Source organism: Manacus vitellinus, unplaced genomic scaffold, assembly GCF_001715985.3.
Source record: "Manacus vitellinus isolate BGI_N305 unplaced genomic scaffold, ASM171598v3 scaffold_4_pilon, whole genome shotgun sequence".
Lineage (NCBI taxonomy): Eukaryota > Metazoa > Chordata > Aves > Passeriformes > Pipridae > Manacus > Manacus vitellinus.
Window position 1 is genome coordinate 34,602,441 of NW_021940604.1, and position 12,540 is coordinate 34,614,980.

The following is a 12,540-nucleotide window of genomic DNA, read 5'->3' on the forward strand; positions in this document are numbered from 1 at the left end:
AGCCATTCCTTGCTATTTTTGAAAAGCTGAGAGACTTTCCAAGTGTTCCAGAAGACAGAACATTCCCAATGTGTCCCAGCATTGAGAGGGTGTAACAGATGCATATTTAAAATCACAGTCTTAAGAATCTGATGGATATCCCTTCTTTAAGATTAGACACTAGATTTAACTATAGCAAAATTGCATAAGCATCCACCTTCATATATGTTTGCTGTTCCTCAGAGGGAGCTGGTGGGTGTCCTCTCCATGACAGTAGACAACATTTATATATGGCATTATTCACTCAACTAGTCAGGGTTTTTTCTGTTATAGACATACAAATTTCAAGCTACAAAAAAAAAAAAAAAAAAAAAAAAAAAAGGGAAACACTACAGCAATAGGGTTCAAGGCTAAATGTAGCTGCCACAAAATCACAGAAACATACAATCACAAACCACAGGATCACAGAATGGGTGAGGATGGAAGGCACCACAGGGAGTCATCTTATCCAAACTCCTTGCTCAAACAGGGTCATCCTATGACACATTGCACAGGATTTCATCCAGACTGCTCTTAAATATCTCAGTAAGGGAGACTCCATGACCTCTCTGGGCAATCTGTTCCAATGCATGATTATCAGCACAGTAAAGTTCTTCCTCATATTCAGGTAGAACATCCTCTGCATCGGTTTCTGCCCTTTGTCACTTGTCCTATTGCTTGGCACCACTGAGAACAGCCTGGATCCATCTATTTGGCACCCTCCCTCCAAATACATATAGACATTGTTAAGTCCTCTCTCAATTGTCTCTTATTGAAGCTGAGTGGGCCTCAGCCTTTCCCCGTAAGGGAAATGCTCCAGACCCCTAATCATCTTTGTTACCCTCTATTGGACCTGCTCCAGGAGCTCCATGTTTCTTGTTCTGAGAGCCCAGAACTGGACACAGCACTCTAGATAGTGGCCTCACTGTGGCTGAGTAGAGGGGTAGGATCAAATTCCTTGACTGCTGGCAGTGCTGTTTCTAGAGCACCTCAGGATACAATTGGCCTTCTTGGCCACAAGGACACACACCTGGCTCAGAGATAGCTTATAGTTCACCAGAACCCCCAGGTCCTTCTCTGCAGAGCTGTTTTACAGTAGGTCATCCCCCAGCCTTCACTGGTACCTGGGGTTATTCTTCCCGCAACACAGGAACCTGCATTTGCCTTTGTTGAACTTCAGACCTTCTCTGCCAGTCTCTCCAGGCTGTCGAAGTCCCAGGTCTCTGGAGTATTGGCCACTGCTCCCAGCTTTGTGTCATCAGTAAATTTTCTGAGGAGGCATCTGTCCCTTCATCCAAGTCATTGATGGATAAATTAAACAATACTGACCCCAGTATTGAACCTTGGGGGACACCACTGGTGACAGGTTTACAACTAGACCCTGTACCACTGACTATGATTTTCTGGGACCTGCCATTCAACTGATTCTCAACCCACCTCACTGTCTACTCATCCAGTTTACACTTCCCAAATTTACCTGGGAGGATGTTGTGAGAGACAGTGTCAAAAGCTTTACTAAAGTCAAGGTAGACAATATCCACTGCTCTCCTCTCATCCATACAGCTAGTTTTTCATTGTAGAAGGCAATCAGGTTGGTCAAGTGTGATTTACCTTTAGTGAATCCATGATGAGATGGCTACTCTTGATCACCTTCTTTTCTCCCGCATGGATAAAGTTGGCCTCCAGAATGAGGTGCTCCATCACCTTTCCAGGGATTGAGGTGAGGCTGACTACCTGATAGTTTTCTGGGTCCTCCTTCTTGCACTTTTGGAAGATTAGGGTGACATTTGTTTTCTTCCAGTCCTCAGACACCTCTCCTGATCTCCACAACCCTCCAAAGATGATTGTAAACAGCCTTACTATGATGTCCGCCAGCTCTCTCAACACCATGGATGTATCCCATCAGGGCCCATGGAGTTGTGCATGCCAAGTTTGTCTAGGTGTTCTCTAAAGCAATCTTCCTTGACCAAGGGAAAGTCTTCAGTCTTGAGGCTGATGGTGACCTTCCTGTATAGAACTCATACTTTGACTAGTAATATATCATCTTTGACACAGAATTGTTATAACACTTCTATGAACATTCCAACAGTGTTATTAATCAAACTGTTTATGTACAGAAAGCCTTTATCCATGATACATTTGTTTTCTTCTAAAAATTGTCAGTTTTCTTGTTACTGACGTTTCTGCTATCCCAAAGGAGCACCTGCTGATTTTTCTCTTTTTCTTCTTCCAAAGAAAGGACAATTATTACAAAGTCTACCACAGTAATATTAAGGTCATATTTTTTCAAAGAATTTAAGGGAGTAAAGTCACATTCTGTACAGAAAAGTAACCCATGGTACAATCAGAGCTAGCAGAAGTTATGAAATTTTCTGTCATCTAAAGTAGGGAAAAATTTCTTATAAAATATTTACACAATTAGAGAGTTGATAGTGGATTCCCAAGAAATGTCAGCCACAAGGTTTATCTTCTGCCTTTGAATCTTGTGGATGTAGGAGTAATGTTTTTAGTGTATTTTTTTTCTGTTACCATTAAATAGCATTGACATATGGCAGCTTATAGAAAGTCTATATTAGACAATATTTTTGGGAGGCAAGGTGGCACCCTTGTATGCCTCATTGCCTGTGTATGCCTGGGTGCCACTCAGGCACAGGGAGAAGATGCAGAGGAGCAGGAGGAACTCTCTGCTGTGATTAAATGGTTTTGAATTAAAAGAGGGTTGATTTAGATTAGATATTAGGAAGAAGCTTTTTACGATGAAGGTTGTAAGAACACTAGAATAAGTTGTCCAGAGAGATGGTGGGTGTCCAATCCCTGGAAGTATTCAAGGACTAGCTGAACAGGGATCTGAGCAACCTGATCTAGTTGAAGATATCCCTACTTATTGCAGGGAGGTTGGACTAGATGACTTTTAAAGGTCCTTTCCAACTCAAACTATGTAATTCTATGATTCTATGATTCCCAAGCTGGCCAGGGTGTCACAGCCCTGGGGCAGAGTGAGATTGTGAAGAGGTGGGGAAGGCAGCAGGGAAGCTGGAGCCAGTGTGCCATGGCCTTGGGCGTGGGATGCGCCCTGTCCTGATGCTGCAGTGCCTGCCTGGAGCAGAGACAGCTGATAAACAAAAGCAGGGCTATGGATAAACCACCAAGTGTGGACCCTGGAGTAAACTCCAAGGACTCTGTGGGGTGAGCAGGACCAACTGGCATGGAGGCTTGGAAAGAAAAAAGAGCTTGACTGGTGTCTGCCCAGCCTTGGTCCAAGAAAACAAGTGTTTTTATAATTTAGAGGGGTAGAATTATGGAGAATGGTCACACTGGTTTTACCTCTTGCCCCCAAGAGGAAACCTTTCAGTATAGTCATAAATGTCAGTTCTCTGGGCCAAGCAATAACTTTTTATGTCATCGTAACCAAGGAGCATTTAGAAAGTTTGTGAGGGAAGTTTGGGATGCAACCATATGTATGCACATCAGCTCATATATAAATTTGGTAATTTCTTAGGCTTCCTCTGTAAGAATTTATTTGTACTTCAAACTGAAGGTATGAGACTTTCGAGTTCTGGTTAGCTAGAGCATATAGCAGCATGTGTGTTTTCCTACCACAGTAGAGCACAGCATTTTCATCTTCTCACCTTTCCCGTTCACATTTTAACTTCTGCTGAGACAGCACGGCAATTGGTTCTTGCTTTGAGGATGGATACTGGCATGTGAGTACTGGCTTGCTAGACACTGAAATGAGAACCACAGCTTGTTTCTCTGTGGCAACCAAACATCTGTCTGAAGCAATAATAAGCCTTCACTCATGATTTGGGACAGATTTTAATTGAAGGTTAGGAGGAGTTTGAAGCCTTTATGTTCCTTTTTGAATTCCCTGTTCCTGTCCATTCAAACCTAAGCATATTTTGTGCTGTGGCAGAGCCTTGAAATATAGCAATGAGCCATGTTGATGATCACCCTGCAAACAATAGTAATGGGTAGGAGTTGCTCATGTGTTGAATGACTTCTGAATGTGCCAGCCTTATGGAAGGTACAAATCACTTTGACACTTAATGACCACATGTTAGTCCCTGATGGTGAGAACTTCATGCCTGGGCAAACCAGGAGGAAAGAAAAGCTTTACCCTGCTAGCCGCTAACTACCCAGCACTTCTGCAACACAAGAATTTCTAAACAGGAATCAGACCCCTGGAAAAATCTTAGTCCCTTTAAAATCAGCAGAGCATGAAGGCTGCCAACATCTTACAGAGAAGCCAAAAAATGGAGAAAAGGGAGAAACCAAAAGATAGATATTGTCTTCCAAACTAATTGGAAATATGGTGTTTTTATAACCCCTAATTTTATCCTCCTAAACAATCTCTAGAGTCAGCTGGATGTCACCTGTAACCCATTTCTTTGGTTGTTAATTGTAAGTACAGAGGATAATTTGTTCTTGTTTGTATATAGCATCAGAAGTATGAGCCCTTCTGTCATGTCTGATAAAGCATTGCTTGCTGGAATAATAAATGAGGTCTTATAATCAATGACATTTTCATGTAGATATCCTAAGTGATACAAGGGGTAGAAATAAAAACACTGAAAATCAACAGATATGTCTAGGCCCAGTCTTGAAGAAACAGTTATTTCAAGTTCTTTGCTGAGTCACCCTCAGGTTTAGTAGACTGACTATTAAAATGCAATGAGGCACACTAAAAACATTTTATAGTTCCTGCAAAATTACTTACTAAAGTTGCAGACCCTGGTTACTCTTCTGATTGGCTGCTGCAGACAGCTGAGTGCCTCACTGACTCTGAGCTGCTGGATAGGGAGCTCTCAGGCCTTCTCTGGAGAGGTCAGGTTTTATGTGTCTATAGATGTCTGCTTAAGTCTTCTGGCTCCATTCTCTTCATACCTTGAGGATTGCCATCGCATTTGGGTAGATGCAACTTCTAATTTTATTTTGATGAGGTGTTTCACTCACTTGAATGACTGCTTGTGAAGAAGGAAGAAGAAAATTTTACAGGTTAATAAATTCTTGTAAAAACATATGCACCTATTTCCCAAAGAATAAAATAAATAAAGACTCCCAAGAAATATAATTTCTATAACATTATCTTACTTTTTGTCTATTGGGACTTCTTTGGTGAAAGGTTAGAAAATCTTTTCTTCTGTTGTCCTTTCAGGATATCAGCAAATTAGAAAAGGCAAGTTGTCCCATCTTCTTCTCCCTTGGGAACAATTCACAGAATCATAGAATCATCTAACCTGGAAAAGATCTCCAAGATCACTGAGTCCAACCTTTGACTGATCACCACCTTGACAACTAAACCATAGCCCTAAGTGCCACATCCAGTCATTTCTTGACCAACTCCCCAATGGACCAATGGGTGGTCCATTCCGATTCAACTTTCATTACCTAAGTTTTAGTATTATGCCAATACAACACCATAACTAGACCAAGTATTGGATTTTTTAGGTATATTCACCTCTGTTCATGAAAATATTCCGAAGTTTCTCTTGATGTTTATGAAATCTGCATTTTGAAAATATAAACCTACACAACCTTTGCATTTCTCTCATGCAACTCAAAGTGCTCAACAAAATGTGGTGCTGTTTGAACCTCCTAATTCTCACAGAGAATCTGTATAGAAAGTTTAAGAGGTTTGAAATAGATCTCTATACTGGTCCAAGAACAGGCCATTACAAACTTTATCTGATAATATCTGTTTCAGACACATTATTAGTTATCTAGGTCTTCAACCAGGAAACCTGAGGTTGGAATGATCAATTGACTTGGAAATACTCACCTGTTCAAAGATATAGACACTGAGTGAAGCTCTCCTTCATCCCAGTTTTAATTCCAAAACCATCTTTCATCCTTATTTCTGTATATTGCATGTGAACTGCACCAGTGTTTCTCTCTTTCTCTTGGTCTTTGTACATAAATTCTGGAAAATCAAAGAATTTTTTTTTATAAACTACAACTTTCAACTGTATGATGTACCAAAAGAAAGATGACATTTGGGGAATTATTTCAAATCTCCTGTCAGAATATTTTCAGGGCTTCAATTCTGGTGAGTTTTATCAGTGACAGAATCTAAATTTTCTGGCTCATATTGGGAAAAATAAGGCAAAAAGCTGGACTCACTGACTTTACTGGGAGCAATCCTCCATTCCTTAGCTCACCCACAGTGAGTTTACAGCCCATTATGAGAAAGGGATTCAGAGCTCAGAACAAAAACCATACCTCAGTCTAGGCTGAAATGGGATCCCTCCTTCCTTCTTTCCATATTTTTTTTATTGTTTAAGGAAAGCTGAAGCCTCTACAGTTTCTTCTCTGTGAATTTGCCAGAAAATGGTTGCAGTACCCCACTATGGAGACAGTTGTGATTTGGCTGAAGACAGACATTTCCTCCCACTGTTAACATCAATAGTAAGCTTTAACAGAGCCTTCTGTCTGTTATCGCAGCAATTGAAGTCATTTGCCTTTAAGCTCACACTGCTATTGCCTCCCAACCAACTTTTCCTATATTTGGCTAGAAATTGAAATTGCTTCTTTTTGTGTCGATATTTATTTCTGTCAGGCATTGGCACCTCTGACCAAAATTATATCTGCTGACGACCTGGCTGTTCAAGGTCGGTCTAAAATTAAGAAATTAAACGAGTCTGGTGTTTTGCAATCTGCTAACTCTTTATAGGCAGGTAAGTGTAGCAAAACAGGACACCATTTGGCCTAGAGGCAGCTATTTGCATGTGGGCTAGTTCCCGGAGTGACTGTACTTTGAACTGTTTCTCTGATGTACCTAATGCCTGTTAAGGAGTGGACTAAGCCATTAGAGAAGATCATATTACAGTGGTGCTCTCAGAGATCAGAGAAAGAAACATTGAAATAGGAGTAAATTAATGACACCAAAATGAACAAGCTGAGGTTCTGCACAGGACCAGAAAGGTGAAAGTGGTATGAAGCTTTCTGAAGCTTAGAGAGAGGGAAAGATGTGGCAGTTAGGAAAGTCATGAATAAGCCATGAACACATGGAGACCAATATTTTGTCTCCACCATCCTGAATGCTTCTTTTCTTCTTAAACATTGTTGTGAAATGCATTCCCTCTAGCTCTCTCCCTCTCTTAACCTTAACAGCAGACTTCTAGAAAGAATTAAGTTTAATTTGTTCAAAAAAAGTTCTATTGTGTCAACAGAGCAAACATCATGCACAGCACCTCAGTTTACCAAGCTAACCATGGATAAATTACATAGGATAGTCAAGTTTTAAAAACAATTAGTATTGAATTACAGACTTTCCTTGGGTTCACACTTAAGAGTTAATATATAAAAATATGATTTCCTTTAGTATAAAACACACAAACTTTGTTAAGAGTGAAATGAGCCTTAGAAACAAATTTTAAGGCTTGTAACCTTTGTGTGGGATCACTGAATAAGGAGTACAAGACTGAAAAGGCAGATGTATAGATGAGGTTTTTTTTCTCCTTCCTAGTCAGACAAAAGGAATGGCCATTTTTCAGTTCATAAAAGGATTCTGAAACATATTAACGTAATTAGGGGTACAGTGCTGGGCCAAGCTTTGTTAGCTATGCTAGTGCCACCGCAGCAAATTCAGCTTGATTTTTACCAGAAAAGATTCTTAGTAATGTAATGCCAAGTACAAATGGAAAATACATTTTAAAAAAATAAATCATTCCAAATATTCTGATGGTGTCATGACAAAAGCAGCTGCAGTCTAAAACTTTGCATGTAAATAGTCTTAATGAGGGGAAGTGCCTTTAACAGATGGGGAGTTGCAAAATTTTTAAGAAAAAAAGTCTTCAGCAAACTTTGTAAGCATCTGCTAAGAATTTAGTGATAGAATGGATAGATCCACCCTTTTTGTGAGATGAAGGGACAAGGGCTACTGTCCTTTTCCTCAGGCTTTCTAGTTTCTGGTTTCTACTAAGGGAGAAGACAATTGTAAGCAGCAGACCCTTAGCAACAAGTTGAAAGCTGCACTGACTTGTTATAGCCCTCAGTAGTTTCTATGTATCTAGCTTTTCTTCTTGGGAAATGAATGGCCTCATTTACATAAGAAAATGCTGTTAAAATATCAGAAAATGCAAGTTCACTTATAAAATGAAATTATTTTGCAACAAACTAGACAAAATGGATAAACACAGCTGTGTAGATAAAGTGATGCTGGAGAAAGATTTCTGCCACATCTACCAGGAATGCATTGGCCTCATCATCAGGGTTCAGTGGCGTTTTGTGTTTCCAGAAGTCTTTAAGTGTCTCCTGAAATGGATGAACCCATCACCTGCAGCCAAGGGAAAATCTTCCAATGGAGTCTACAGACTTCCAATGGAGTCTACAGTCAAGTGTTTTTCTTTGGGGGGAGAAGTTTTTCCCCACAATGTACCACATTCTAGTTCCTAGGCAGATGCTGTTCTGTGTGATGCCAGGAAACCTTAGCCATGTTTCACCCACAGCTTCCGGAAGTATCTGTATGGCATCAGCAATCACATTAATATCCAGACTTCAGCACTGATAAGGTAAGGCAGTGAAGTCAGATATGTGGGTTTACTCAATCCTCACTCCAGGGTCACCTAATGTGGTATATGCAAGCCAGGGCTTTCACTGATCCTGTTTCTGTCACTAGAAATATGTTCATTATTTGCCTGATGCTGAATAAAGTGCTTCTTACTTATTTCAGGTGCTTGTGCTTAGCTCAAAGAGCTTCGACTCTCCTGATGAGATCAAAGGTTGTGAAACTTTTCTGAAAACTCAGACCTCACTACATTAATTAAATCTTCCTTCCTATGTCAACCATTCTTTAATAGACATTGAGTAATTAACCTCCTCTTTCTTTTTCTTTCATAATGTGAATAAAACCCTCCAGCCTCAAAAGTACATTTTTTCTTAAATCAAAGATGAAAGAATCCTACTGTTTTCTTCAATTGTGGCATAAAGAATGATAATTTTGTGTCACTGTGGCATACTTGGATCTGCTAAGTATTAAAAGCTTTCATATCACCAATGACTGTTTTCCTTTTTCACCTACTTATTTTAACATAACTCAGATGTCCGATGGTGTCTCCATCCAGATTCATGTAAAGACTGTGTTCTTAATCTTTAGTGCTTTATGGAGGCCCTTGGGAGAGGAGCAGCCTGTCTCCTTCTCTGCCCTACTCTATGTCCTGAAATGCCTTTAGTAACTCAGGGCACCATTCACTTTGCATTTGTTGGCACTTTGCTGCCCCAGGACTGCTAAGCAGCTGTCTTACAGAAAGGAGGATGTACTCATTAAGGTCAAAATTACTAAGGCAATACAGTGACTTTACTAGGTTCTGCCTATGAACTGACCTGTGATAGCCCTTCGTATGTGTGTTCATATAACTGATGAACACTCAAATTGTTTACTTTTGCATATTAACTGATAGCTTAATAGAAACTCTTGTTATTCATGAAGACAAGAATGCAAATATAAAGATTAGATAAAGGCTTTCTTCCATTTTTGTGTATTATTTCACTTGAATGAGAACTACAAGATGAAAATTTTCTTTCTCCTGCAGACATAAAGTGAGTTCCAGTTGCTTTTACATTGGATGGTTATCTAACCATGAAAGGGATGCTGCCCAGTGCAGAAGTCCTTTGTGTCGTGTGAATCTTGTGAGACCTACACTAGGATCAGGAGTACAGGTGAAGCAGCAGCAGAAAAAAGAGTTTTGTAGACAGCATTGCTGCATGGTCCTATTCACAGAACAGTGAAGGAGCTTAGCTTGGAGAAGGTCACTGGTGAATGTCCATGATTGTACCACTGGGATCAAGATTGCCAAGCCCTTACGCACAGTCCCTGATGTTATAGTGCCTCTTCTGACCTGTAAAAATCAGCAGGTCCTCAGCAAGCTCTTGGCTTATAGGATAAAATTATGCATTTCACTGTAAGCTTTAAAAAAATGGTTGTAACAGTGAAACAACGTGGGTTGTCTCCTGTCTTTGATAAGGCAGTTTGACTGACTTAGGTTGTTGTTTGCAGCTTCTGGGTTTCTGTTTGTGCATGTGACATAACATGCCAGATCAGTACAATGAAACACTGAGAGGTTTCTGCCTTGTACCTCACAGCTCAGAATTTCAGCTCACTCCTAATTTGCAGAAAAATTAACAGTGATCAGAGTGTAATTTAAAGCTATTGGTTGCTGGAATATTGTAGTGACTCTTTGGTTTGCTTCTGTGCTTTGTTCATATTGCACCTTTTGTGCCAAGACTGTAATTTTCCTATTATGCTGTTGCTTTTTGAAATCTCTCATACTGAACTAAAAGAACTATTTTGAAACAGTAATTTTTACAGTTATTATATAACAATTGCATAGTAATTAGGGTTCAGGAACAAGACTTGAACTTGATAATATATTCTAAGACTAAGTTGACTGTACTTCAACTTAATACCATTCTTTTAAATTCATAAATGTCTATCTAGTTTCTTCTGCATATACAGTCATGGTACAGTCTAGCATCTAAGGACATGGGAAAAAACCCAGTACTTTTGTATCTATTCCCACTCCTGTATTATTCATGTACAGGTGAGCTATGACTCCAAGACATTCATTTCAGTATATTTGTCTTCATAGGATGCTTTTAAGTGAGAAATATTTAGAGAAATTATTTAATTTGCCAGAAGGGTTGATGCATTCAGCAGGGCAATTTGATTGCATTAAGATGCCCCCCAGAAAACAGCACATTTTTCTGACACATAATATACAAAAGCAGTGAAAGCAACAGCTAGCGATTCCTGTCAAGCATTGAAAGATGCTATGTCAGAATAAAGTGAAAATTCAATTCCTATATGATTTTTCTTACATTTATTTTTTTATAGTACATTGTAATCCACTAGAATTTTCCTTTTCCCTTGGTTCCATTTAAGTTGAACTTTGAAATATGTATTAGATGTCAGTAAATTAGAGGTACATTGTAGAAATGCATGTGTTTGGAAGAGGGGAGAGCAAATTCCAAAGCTGTGTACTATGCAGCTTGCAGTAAACTCTTACCACAAAGTTGTCTGCTGACAACACCATGAAATCCCACTCAGTTACTACTGATCACCTGATACAGGATTTGGGGGCTTTTGAGGAGGAGATCAGCTTGATGTCCCTCAGAAATGGAATTCAGGGTCCACTGTGCTGACTTAGATTTCAGAAAAATGCTTTGTGTGACATTAAATCTTCCTGGAAAATAAAAGATGTGGAGGGGAAGAAAGGCAGGGAGGAGAAGGAAGTGTTGAATATTGAGAATAGTGTGATTACTTAAAACTTCTGTTCTACAATAAAAAGCTCTGCACAAGCAAGCTCATATTCTTGTTTTGGTACAACTATTTGAGATTCAAAGCAAACTGACCTTTTGTGTGGATGAATGGATAGAATTTGATTCACATTGTTTAAACTAGCCCGAAAGAGAAGGTACTTGCTTGATTCCATGTTGTAGGCCAATTATTTTTTCTTCAGTGAGGCTTATGGGGAATACAGAAGAATGAAAATAGAAGTAAATGTCTAATAAGACAGATCCTTGGAGTTTTATTTGCTTTCATTTCAGGATTTGCAGAGTCCGACCTTTGTTGTTGGTAATCCCTTAATATGGTTGCCTTTGCTGGTCTTAAATTTATGACTCGATACTGATAGCACTCTAAGGCTGTGAAAGATCAATACATGTGGGTCTTTTTCAGTGTCCTTCATTACTTTTTGTGATTTATTTCTCTCTTGGCTAGCCTATGACTAAGCCTCTTGGATTGAGTTTCTTGCATGTCTACTTTGGCAGCTAAATAATTGAGAACTTTGCTAAAGGGAGAGAAATAAAACTTGAAAATATGTTATCTACAGGAGTTATCTTCATTTGTAACTCTTCTGAGCTGCAGCAAACTTCTTTGGAACAAATCATTTTACATCATTTAAAACATTATGAAAGTTAAAATTTTCAAACTGCCTGAAGAAGACTTTGCTCAGGGTCTTTGCGAGACCTCTTTCCAAAGTCCTAGCAGGAATGACAATGCAAAATTGGTAGCTGATTGGTAATGATCAATGAATCACACCTATAAAGATGTTTCAGAAGAGAATAAGGAGCTTTTGGTCAACTAACAGTGTCTAAAATTAAATATACCCGTGGAGAATTGGGAACCCATCCCTTCTTGGAAAATAAATCTACACTTGGTAGAACTGAATATTCCAGAATGGAACTGGTCAGAGTAGTAGAAACATTAGTGACAATTATAACATCTAATTATAATTTATTATGATTACATGCTACAGTGATAATATTCACAGTGAGAGCCAGCTCTCATCTTATTAGGTGCTATGCAAAGCAATGCCAGCCCACTATTCAAAAAAAGTGTTCTGTTCAGTTAAACAAGCTATGTACATTAGTGTTTTCTGCTTTAAACAGTTTAAAATGACAGCATGTTTCTTTTGACGAAGATGAAGAGAACAGATATGTACCCAAGCAGAAAAGAGAGCTTTTCTTGCTCAAATGTTGAGGGAGAGAGAAAGCTGGCATTCATACTCTAAAAAATGTGTGGGT